Source organism: Danio aesculapii, chromosome 4, assembly GCF_903798145.1.
Source record: "Danio aesculapii chromosome 4, fDanAes4.1, whole genome shotgun sequence".
In the NCBI taxonomy this organism is placed as follows: Eukaryota; Metazoa; Chordata; class Actinopteri; order Cypriniformes; family Danionidae; genus Danio; species Danio aesculapii.
The window spans coordinates 42,107,496-42,120,165 of NC_079438.1; the positions used below are offsets into that span (position 1 = coordinate 42,107,496).

Genomic DNA, 12,670 nt, shown 5'->3' on the forward strand with positions numbered 1-12,670 from the left:
CTGCCCATCCATCCATCCATCTTTTAATTGTTCTATCATTCTGGCCTACCATTCATCAATCCGTCCATCCTTTAATTGTTCTTCCATCCATCCATCCATCCATCCATCCATCCATCCATCCATCCATCCATCCATCCATCCATCCATCCATCCATCCATCCATCCATCCATCCATCCATCCATCCATCCATCCATCCATCCATCCATCCATCCATCCATCCATCCATCCATTCATTCATTCATTCATTCATCCTTTAATTGTTCTATCATTCTGGCTGTTCATTCATCCATCCATTATCTATTAATTGTTCTATTATTCTGCCCATCCATCCATCTGTCCATCCACCCATCCTTTAATTGTTCTGTCAATCTGGCCATCCTTTCATCAATTCATCCATCTTTTAATTTTTCTATCATTCTGCCCTTCTATTCATCTAACCATCCATCTTTTAATTGTACTATCATTCTACCATCTATTTATCCATCCCTCCGTCCATCCGTCGGTCCATCTTTTAATTGTTCTATCATTCTTCCCATCCATATATCCATCCATTCATCCATCTATCTTTTATTGTTCTATCATTTTGCCCATCCATCTTTCTTTTAAACAATTCTGTCATCCTGCTCATCCATCTGTCTATCCATCCATCTAGCTTTTAAAAAATCTGTCATCCTGCCCATCCATCTATCTGTCCATCCATCTTTATTTGCTCTATCATTCTGCACATATATTTCTTCAGTCCATTCATCTATCCATCTTTTAATCATTCTATCGTGTGGCCCATCCATTTATCCGTTCATCTTTTGATCATTCTAGCATTGCATCTATTCATCCATCTTTTAATCATATTACCTTCCTGCCCATTCATTCATCTTTACATCTTTTAATCATTCTATCATGTTACCCATTCATTTATCCATCCATCTTTTAGTAATTCTATCATTGCATTCATTCATCCATTGATATGTCATCCTATCATTCTGCTCATCCAGTTATCACTCCATCTACCCATCTTTTAATGGTTTTATCATCCTGTCCATGCATTCATCCATTCATTTGTCCATCTTTTGATCATTCTATCAATCTGCCCATCCATATATCTGTTTATCTTTTAATTTTTCTGTCATTCAGCTAATCCATCCATCCATCCATCCATCCATCCATCCATCCATCCATCCATCTTTTTCTGTACATTGTTTTTATTTTCATTCTACCGTTAGTCTAGCCTATAGAAGTCCCACAGAGAAGAGTGTACATTATATGAGTATATTAGTTTAATGCTATGGTATAAGTTTTGCTCAACAATAACAAAAAAAATTGACTGAATGTTGCCTGTGACCCATAGAGAACCATTATTTAACACATTACCCTTCTATTAATTACATATCGATGACTCATTCATGAGAAATCAATTACTCATTAAGGGTAACCTCATTACTGCTAACCAGCACTGTCATCCATATTAGGTTTTGAGTGTGTATGTGTTTTATTTGTGTTATTTATTAGAGAGAAGGGACTGCTACCATTATTATATTGCTGACAGATGAAGCTGGTGTGAGCACTTTGGCTGAACACCCCTCTGTTGCTCTCGCTAACCTGTGTGCTGTAGTGACAGAATCAGAGCAGTCTGACTTAGACTCCTGTTTTCCTGGATCACTGAAATTTCTCCTCTAATTTATGATTTGCTGTAATCCAGCCAACGAGTTATAGGAGCAGCAGGCGAATCTGCCCTATATAAGGTGTTGAGTGTGTTTTCATTCTGCTCATGAGCTGTACCAGAGCATTGGATGAAACACACATACTTTATGTACACACATTGTCTTGCAGGATATGCTTTTTTATTGGTGAACTTTTTTCTGGGGCGACACAGTGGCGCAGTAGGTAGTGCTGTCACCTCACAGCAAGAAGGTCGCTGGTTCGAGCCTCGGCTGGGTCAGTTGGTGTTTCTGTGTGGAGTTTGCATGTTCTCCCTGCGTTCGCGTGGGTTTCCTCCGGGTGCTCCGGTTTCCCCCACAGTCCAAAGACATGTGGTACAGGTAAATTGGGTAGGCTAAATTGTCCGTAGTGTATGTGTGCAAGAGTGTAAGGATGTTTCCCAGAGACAGGTTGCAGCTGGAAGGGCATCCACTGTGTAAAACATGTGCTGGATAAGTTGGAGGTTCATTCCACTGTGGTGACCCCGGATTAATAAAGGGACTAAGCCGAAAAGAAAATGAATGAACTTTTTTTCTGTCCTCAAATGTTTATTCATATGCACTGTGAGAAAAGAATGTTTAAAAAAAAATTGCATATGACAGTAGCTTGAAATACCTTAAAAGTTCAAATGACCAAAATGTTTGTCTTCATTTTTTTTCAGAACAAATTATATTCTATATACAGTAAGTAATTGAGTAACAAGTTCAAATGTATTTCAGTTTATTGCAGGAGTTTACATTAATAGCATTACAAATTCACTTTATCTAAATAGTGCAGAATCTGAAAGTAACATGTTTAGAATGATTTGAAATGCTAAAAAAATAGCAGATTAGATTTTTTGACTGTATGAATTAATCAGGGGTGATGGACAGATCAATGGATGTATTGAGAAAATGAGTAAAAGATGGATGGGTGGATAGAATGATAAAACAATGAATAGATGGACAGATTAATGGATTAACAGAATGATAGAATGATCAAAATATAGACGATATGAATGAATGCATAGGCAGGATGATAGATCAATTAAAAGATGGATAGATGGAGGGATAACTAGATGAGCAGAATGATAGGATGATTAAAAGATGGACAGATCAATGGATGAGTGGATGCAATATTAGAATGATTAAAAGATGAATGGATAAATGGATGGGCAACATGATAGAGATCATGTCCAAAGACATGAGCTATAAGTGAATTGAATAAACTAAATTGGCCGTAGTGTGTATGTACAGTAAATGAGTGTATGAGTGTTTCCCAGTACTGGGTTGCGGCTGGAAGAGCATCCGCTGTGTAAAACATATGCCGGAATAGTTGGTGAGTTAACCAGATGCTAAGAACAACTTCTGCTATTTCAATGAGTTTAATGAGTTGCATGAAGTCCTTTTGGCACCTTAAACTGAAAAAACATCCATCAGTACATACAAAGCATCAGAGCCAATTTCAAGACACGAAAGTCTCAAAAATCTGGTCTTATACATTTTTTGGTACATTTTGTACTGGATGTACATAGACGAAAGATAAAATATGGATCTGAAGGATTATTGAACAGCCTTGTAGTGTGTTTATTGTTCTAGGAAAGTAGCAGTGAACATTGTAATGGTGCTTAAGGATTGGGAAAATGTTAATATGTGATGTTTTGTACAGAAAAGAAAGAAAAATAAAGCAGACTGTGCGGGCCATAACAGGTGGTTAAAAATGAAAAATCTGTTGTTTACTCTCCCTCATGTCATTTCAAGTCCTTCTTCGATGGTTCATGCAACACATTTCCACACAACAAAAACATAATTAAATAGTACCAATAAATGTAGGCATTTTTAATTTGTAGAAAGCATGAAGAACATTTGAGAGATATAAGTGGAGTCATATAATCCTTAAAAGCACTATATGCGCATGGAAAAGAGCAGCACAAACATTCTGCAAAATCTCTCTTCTTGAATTTTACAGAAGATAATCAATCCTACAGATACAGAACAGCATGATTGTAAACAAATGACAGAATTTTCTTTTTTATTTTCTTTAGCCCTGTGGCTGGACACAGGCAGATCTTATGCTTGCCGTCATCTCCTCAGCATAAGGTCTCATTGTCGGCACGATACTAATGTTACAAATGGCTTAGTTCACAGGACAAAGGCGGAGTTGTGCCTTTAACGGTGCGGAGTTAAATATTTCATCCGCACTGCTTGGCTGTCGGCGCCAATTGCCTGCGCCACTAAAGAGGCGAAGTAACACAAGCTGACAGCAGCAGTCAGTGTAATGTGCTTTAGAAAGACGAGCAACAGCCTTTAACATAAACACTGTCTCCGGTGCAGTCAGAAGACCGCCACATTAGTGTTTCTGTGCCCCTGGAACGTAAACACACGGCCCGATGTCTAACCTGGTTTTTGAGCAAACCCCTATTACCCTCGGGATCAGGGTAACCCTCATGGCAAATCTGTGCTTTTGAATGAAGTCTACAATGTGTTGATTCATATTTTTGTTTTTGAAGGCTCTCCTTTGTGAAAGTATATTGTGAACAAATAGCCACATTTAGGCTGTGAAGAATCATTTCATAGAATAGACATACTGAACAAATATTCCCTTCGCTGAGCGTGTCAGTGGTTTTAGTCTGACTGAGAATTGGAGCGGCACTGAAAGAGACATCTCGGTTTCGAGCATCATAAACAAATTTGGGCATGAATGAGAATCTGTAGAGCGGTTCAATGGAAGGGGAAGCATTTAGTTTTTTCATCTGGCTTCATAGGTCATCGTTATCCAAATTAAGGAAGAAATAACAGATTTATTGTGCTGTCGTCTATAGAACATTGTTTTATATTAATGACACTATATATTATATACAATTATTATATAGTATGTATTAATATTTTGTTTATTAGTCAAACTTTGAATTGCCTTTTTTAAATTTTAGTTTACACTTTGAGGCTTCGACTGTATGCTTTATATATATTTATATTTATATTAAATTTTTTTTGCCTGCGTTTTGACTGCCAGTGAGTAAATGTAAATAAAGACGATGGACTTGAAAATAAAGACGACTAACTATTTTATTAAGCAAAAGTCCTAGAACTGTGGAGGAGATCAATACCAGTCTCCGAGCCCACCACACTCTACCTGGTCTCCCATTCACATACATTACCTGCTTTCACAGAGGAACACTAAAATAAAAGTCCTTGACAGAAGCAATGCATATTAAACAAACAACTTAGTAATAACTTAGTAAAAACAGTAATAACTGTTTGCATGTGTTTGATTTTATTTATAATAAAATTTTTTAAATGCATTTATTCAAGTCACTATAATGTATTTATTATTATGATCAATTTATTTAGGTGATATCATGGTCGTGGTAAGAATATACCTATCTGTGAAACAGGCAATATTTAAAAATGTATATATATTAAAGCAAATGAGTTTAATTACTGAGAAATATATAAATTGGATTGTGGATTTAAAACTTGTTCCATTTCTTCATATCTTACCTGTTAAATGTATGACCACATTTTTATATACAATTCTAATACATAAATGAGCAATTCCATGCAAATGTCAACCATGCCATGAAAAAAAAAATTGATTTTCACCAAAATAGCGAAACCCTTTCTAGGTTTTTTTGTGCAGGCTTGTGTTTTACAGCACTGTAAAAATACTCAAACATATACTGTCAATGTTTTCAAACGATTATATTTGATTTCCAAAGTCACACAAGTGGCAGGTTCACATCTGTCACATCTATAACGGAGAGGTGTCACATCCATAGCAAAGCTTTTTCCACATAAATGCAAAATATGTAAAATAAAATCAATAATTTTTGTTCTATAGTGAGCCTTATCCTTTTGATTAACGTTGTTTCTTTTGGGTTGTGCAGTTTAAAAAACGTTTACAGATTGATACGTTTCTTATCCCATAACTAATCTGGTTAGTTCTTTCGAAAAATATAAACCAATGTTTTAATATAATGTTAACATATACTTTCTCTGTGTATTTATGTTTTAAGTTTTTACTGAAAATGTCGCAATTGAGTGAATGATTCATTGGCTGCCACCTACTGGTATAACTGAATCACTGAACAAATCAAAAGTCATTGGGACAATTCCACACACATTCATTCAACGATGGCTTCATGGTGAGCCGATGGAAAGTAAATGTTAAGAGTGAGCAGGATGAGATGAATAGAAGGAAAGTGAAAAATATAGGGGACAGAAAAGAACGAATGAGAGAGGAAGAGAGAGAAAGAAAACGAGCAGATTTCTTCCCCTCCCATCCTCTTGTTTGGTTCTCAGTGTGTGTAAATGGCCAGGGGGAAAATTGAGGGGGTAGAAACGCTCCTCTCTTGTTAAACTGCTGGCAGATGACAGAAAAATTAGAGGCATTTTGCTCTTGACAGGTTGTTGTGTTTCTTTTCTGCTTCAAATGGTTTGTGTCAGTTTGTTTTCAGTCAAGCTGTCTCTCCCTCACAATGCACGCGGTGTACAGGTTTTTGTTCCATTGGGGAAAAGGATCTGATATATCTAATGCCTTTCAGTTTGAAAAGAACAGTGGAGGGAAACACACTCACTGCTGTGTCTGCTAATTACAGTGGCAGACTTTGATTACTTGTTTGAAAACACTTTTCAAACATGCGTAATGATAACAATTAGTTACCGCTACATTTTCTCAGCGTGCTCGGTATCTCTCTTTCTCTCTCTGCGTCTTGACAGCGTATCGTTCCTCAAGAGTTTGTGCGATGCGGAATGAACGTTTGTCTGGATTCGGTCACATATGTCGACGTTTGCGCAGTCTGCTGATACAAGTGAATGTGTTTGAAGGTAGAGTAGACAAAAAAGTCATCATTTACTTGCAGTCAGGTTGCCCCACATCCATAAGACTGACTTGTTTCTGTCAACGCAAAGGTAGTAGTTTTGATTAATGTTCATTCTGCTCTTTTCCTGACAAGGTAAGCAATTAGTCACCAGAAATCCATAAAATCACTGTAAATTTAGTCCAGATTTCTGTATGACTTTAAAAAAAATCTGTTAGAAGCGGACAGAAATCTTCATTATTTAACCTATACTGCCTCTCCTATCCAACAACTAATAATAACTTGACTTCTAGTTGATAATTTGTTATCAGAAGTGGCTTATATAAACTGCAAAGTCCTCTAGATTATGCTTATTTTACCAAAATAAAATATGATAATGCCTTGATTTTTAATTATTTAAGGGACAAGACAGTAAGGTCTGACTTTGCTTAGACAAAAGTCTTGTCACATAACAGAAATAATCAACAGTATGGAATATAAAGTCATGGTGCAGTGGAAAAAGAATTAATATTGTGTATGACTCCCATCAGCTTGGAAGACTGCATCCATACATCTCTGCAATGACCCAAATCACTTATTAATAAAGTCATCTGGAATGGCAAAGAAAGCGGTCTTGCAGAACTCCCAGAGTTCTTAAAGATTCTTTGGATTCATCTTCAATGCCTCCTCCTTCATCTTACCCCAGACATGTTCAATAATGTTCATGTCTGGTGACTGGGCTGGCCAATCCTGGAGCACCTTGACCTTCTTTGCTTTCAGGAACTTTGTGTAGAGGCTGAAGTATGAGAAGGAGCGCTACCCTGCTGAAGAATTGGCCCTCTCCTGTGGTTTGTAGGATAATGGGCCTCACAAATGTCTTGATAGATCAGGCTGTTGATGTTGCCATCCACTCTGCAGATCTCTTGCATGCCCCCCATACTGAATGTAACCCCAAATCATGATTTTTCCTTCACCAAACTTGACTTATTTCTGTGAGAATTTTGGGTCCATGCGAGTCCCTATAGGTCTGCAGTATTTGTGATGATTGGGATGCAGTTCAACAGATGATTCATCGGAAAAATCTGCATTCTGCCACTTTTCAAAATGATCAACTAGAAGTCAAGTTATTATTTGTTGCTCTTACAACTGGGATCGACGACAAGACTTTTGTCATGTAGTGTATATACATATATAAATACCTTTTTGAATATTTTTTTGAAATACAAGTTACATGAATAAATTTGACTTTTTTTTACTTATTCTGAAATGCGTTTAAATATATACTTCAAAGCATTTAATTTTAGAAAATAATTTTGTCTTGCTCCTGAAATACATCGTGGAAATCAATTATATTGATTTTAAAAGCATATTTTTTGAGCTGCACAGTTAATAACAGTAAATGACTATAACTAATGTTAAAGAACTTGTTTGAAAACACCTATTCACTGTTGTCGTATGAAGAACAGTCATATGGGTTTTGAAAAACACAAGTATATGTGTTTTTGTAATGATGGTGTGTAACTGAAAAAATCTGGAAAAGAGTTTTCATGCAAAACAAACTGTTGATGATCCATTACGACATTCTTTTTTCCAACCTGTTACTGTTTACTTTATGAATAATGAACTTAGGTGATACTGAATGGCTTTATTTTTTGCACTGTTATTCCAAGGAAACTGTACATCCTGATTGTGTTTTCTATAAATGAGTAAGAGATTTATTTCCGGAGCCTCTCTTTCAAACCATGAAATCTGACAGACACGATGGAAAGCTAAGTTCGTGTGACAGGAAACTTTCCATTTGTGCCGGATAGGCCTTCTTCTTGATTTGATTATTTCTGCCTGGCTTGTAAATTCCCTCACTCATCCAGGGATGGGGCCTGACAAGAGGCAGGAGGTCTTTATTTCATTACTTGAGCTTTGTCTGCTTTTCTGCTGAAGTGGGTGGGACTTAAAGAGGTGTGGTGGCCTGATTCTGAAAAAAAGGATATCTTTGATTTAGTTTTGTGTATGTATGTCCTCCTAATATTAAACTTATATCATTTAGTAAACATGGATGGTTTCATTGTGAGCATGACAATTCCCATCCCTTTTTATTTTCTAATTCAGTTGTTTTATAAAAACACAAATTCTTTATTTATTTTATTTATTAAATACCCTGACTCTCTTATACTGGCACTCTTTTATCTATTGTCTGTTCTCTGTACAAGCTTAATATTTGTGCAAATGTAATATAACTTGTAATGTATTTTTGATTAATAAAATGCGTTCTTGGTTAACATTTAAGCAGGGCAAGTTTATTTATATAGCACATTTCAGACACAATAGTAATTCAAAGTGCTTTACATAAACGAGAATAACAAAATTATTTAAAAAATGATTAAAACAATTAAAAACGGATTAAAATGTGTTAAAACAGGTTATAAAAGAAAGAAATGAGAGGCATTATAGTGCGATCTGTCTGACGTAGCACAATGGTTATTCGGTAAAGGCACAGCTAAACAGATGTGTTTTCAGTCTTGATTTGAATGTACCTAATGTTGAAGCACATCTGATCATTTCTGAAAGCATTATTTCAGCAGTGGGGGGCGTAGTAGCTGAAGGCGGTTCACCCTGCTTTGACTGATCCATTGGAATTTCTAATTTAATTGATCCTAATAATCAGAGTGATCTGTTAGGTTTGTATTTAGTGAGCATTTTTGTAGTGTATTGAGGCTAGGTCATTTAGTGATTTATAGACAAGTAGTTTTACTTATAAATTTACTTAAAATCTTACCATTTACATTCACATTTGTTATGTTTGGTTTACTTAAGGTGTGATTGTTCTGTTAGTGCAGTTAATTTAAGTAAATATGTCTGTTACAGTCAGAACCTTGGTTCACTTCTCACCAATTAAAAATTCACTTAATCGAGCATAACTTTTCTAACGCAAAACTCTGGGACAGTTTGACTTGTATATGAAAGCAACACAGACCAAAAACCAAATGATGTCATGCCACAATATGGGATTCTAAAGAAGTTCAAGTTTACCTGAACTGGTTCCTTGTTATTCCTTGTTATTCATACTCAAAAGTTCAATACACACCTTAGAAATTATTCTTGCTCATGATCTTCCTTTGTATGTGACTAAAAGATCATTCAAAACATTCTTCATAAATTGTTCTCTCTTAAAAACTACACTGTACATGTTAAATGTAACCAAACCAAACCAAAAGAAGCAAACAAACTAAACAAGTGTGTCAACATCGGTAATATTTATTTTAAAATTAAGAAAAATAATGTTTTTTTTTTTTAATCAGCTGATTTGCACACCTACATGTTTACCGTTTATATGTATAAAGTGTTTTGAGTCACTTGCACATTTTGACATGCCGTCCAAAAAATAATAATATAAATCTCAGGATTACTAAATCATGTAAACACTTTTCTTGCAGCGAGACTTTTATGTAAGCTGATTTGATAATCAGGATTGTAAGCAAACATAATTATAAAACCATCTTACGGAACTGGCTCGTGCTGACATGAACCTTTGCATTCTTTCACTCCTAGCTTGCAGCTATGTGCTGTAATTGATTTAGAGATGGACTTTCCCCCTTCTGAAACGGCAGGCCTTTGTGCAACACATCACAACGTTGGGAATGTAGAGACCGAATCGACTGCGGAGCTGAACTCAGGAGACTTACACTTGTTCCTGTAATGTCACAAACAGACACGTTTAGCCTGTGACAGTCAAGATAAGCCGCTGGCATTTGAAAAATGGCCCTCTAACCTGAGGAACCGATCTCACAGGGGCCTCCACTCACTTTTCCTCCCTGAGATTTTTCACACTATCTTCAGACACATACTGGAGAAAATAGCCCAGATGTGCCAGAACCGCCACCACATTAACAGTGCAACACCGTGAGTCACAGCCTCTCATACACACACACACACACATATCTAAAAGCAGTGTGTCAATAGCAGCAACTGTCATCCGACTTCCCATTTTATGGGTCAGCGTTGTTGTTGTCGTCCTCCCAATGTCAATGAAGACAAAGAGGCTAAACCGACGCCAGCTGTTCCTAATACCACTGTGCACATTCTCTCTCTCACACACACACAAACACACACACACACACACTCCTCTACATGTGTTACACCTGGATTAGCTCTCTGTTCCCCAGGATCAAATGCACACCATCTATCCCTTTACGTGATTATTTTCTCTTTCTTTTCCACGCTCGCTCTCTTTCATTATCTAATATGGAGCGTAATCCTCTTGTGGAATTAATCTGCTTTAACGAGTGTTTGTTACCATGCTGAGATGGAATTAAAATGAGTCTTGGGGAGAGGAGGGGTCGGTGGGATTCAGCACCGCTGAAATGTTTGTTCTTGTCCAACCTGCCTTATTCTCCAGTGGTAAACATGAGAGACACCTGCGCACGGCCTAGATCTAATAAATGTTCATCTTTTAGGAGCATGTGGCCAAGTGCTTCATGTGACTGAAAGGATACGGTTCAGTGGTTAGCACTGTCTCCTCGCAGCAAAGGTCGCTGGTTTGAGTCTCGGGTGGGCCAGGTGGCATTTCTGTGTGGAGTTTGCATGTTCTCCCCATGTTCCTCTATTTGCCACACAGTCTAAAGACATGCAATATAGGTGTGAATCAGATAAAATAACAAAATTAGCCAGAGTGTATGAGTGTGTGTGAATGGGAGAGTGTGTGGGTGTTTCTATGCACCAGAGGTTCACGAGTTCGTGTATTCTAAGTTCCACATTGTGGCTGGAAAGGCATTCGCTGAGTAAAAAACAGAGTAATTGATGGTGAGAGTTTTTGCAGATTTGGGGCCTGTGTCATACATAAGCTGTACCTGTGTTCATATACTCAATCTAATTGGTAAAGACATGTTAACACCAAAAATTATAACAGTTATTCATTCATTCATTTTCTTTTCGGCTTAGTCCCTTTATTAATTTGGGGTCGCCACAGCGGAATGAACTGCCAACTTCTCCAGCATAAGTTTTACGCAGCGGATGCCCTTCCAGCTGCCAATCATCACTAGAAAACATTCATACACACTCATTCACACACATACACTACTGACAATTTAGCCTACCCAATTCACCTGTACCGCATGTCTTTGAACTTGTGGGGGAAACTGGGGCACCCAGAGGAAACCCACGCGAACACGGGAAGAACATGCAAACTCCAAACAGAAATGCCAACTGATCTAGTCGAGGCTACCCACTGCGTCACCGTGCAGCCCTATAACAGTTATGTTAGAGTAACAATATTGTTGTTTATTCTAAACAAGCATTGCATTTTTGTCTTAAATGTTTCTTAATGGGTCTCATTTGTTAAGCATGCATAGTGACAAATGTGTTAAATCACTCAATAAATTGTGATAGAACATATCACATATCTACATATTTTAGTTCCAACCCCAATTAGAAACATCTGAACCAGCTAATCAAACAATTTCTAGATAAACTAGAAACTTCCTGGCAGATGTGTTGAAGGAAGTTGGAGCTGAACTATGCAGGATAACGGTTCTCCAGGACCGAGTTCGGACAGTCCTGTGATAGACAAACATTTGTACAAAAATGTATCAAGAAGTTAGGTTTCTTAACATCTATATACAGTATTTTTTGCATCATTTATGTACAGTTATGATGTGGTGTAGATTATATAATACATAATGGATGGCATATATTGAGTATATGGCTTAAAGAAAGATGTGGAGATGGTTTGGTCATGTTTCGTACATGTGACTGCTTATTTAGAATTAATCAAAAACTTTAAAACAAGCTTAAGAACATAATTGTGTGCAAATCCACGTTCTGAAATGGGTGAAACATTTTCATGAGGTATTTAATTGTTCATGTAAATATGAATAATCTATTATTAGTTCATGAGACTCATGTTTTGCCATTCATCATCTGCAAAAATATCATACTAATGGTAAATGCTTGTCTACATCAAACCATGTTTTGAAAAACCTGTGCAATAATACTGTTGCAGAAATAACAAATGAATGGGGGAAAAAAGATCACTGGCCTACTCCTCATGTACAGTAGCTATGAAGTGATCATTCCTCATATTCGGTCAGCTGTGTTGTGATTAGAAATGAATTGGCCTAAGTAGCATTTTGGAGTCTTTAAGGGTTTGGGCGCAGTTAAAAGAAAAGAAATCCATAATCCAGACCAAAGAAGTGCACGAAAAC

The 12,670-nt window shown here is 36.9% G+C and overlaps 1 protein-coding gene across 2 annotated transcripts in view; it reads left to right on the forward strand.

Moving 5' to 3' along the window:
• sox5 (SRY-box transcription factor 5) overlaps nucleotides 1–12,670 on the forward strand; it is a 224,903-nt gene that overhangs the window by 19,957 nt on the left and 192,276 nt on the right. The gene's annotated exons all lie outside the window — the stretch shown is intronic.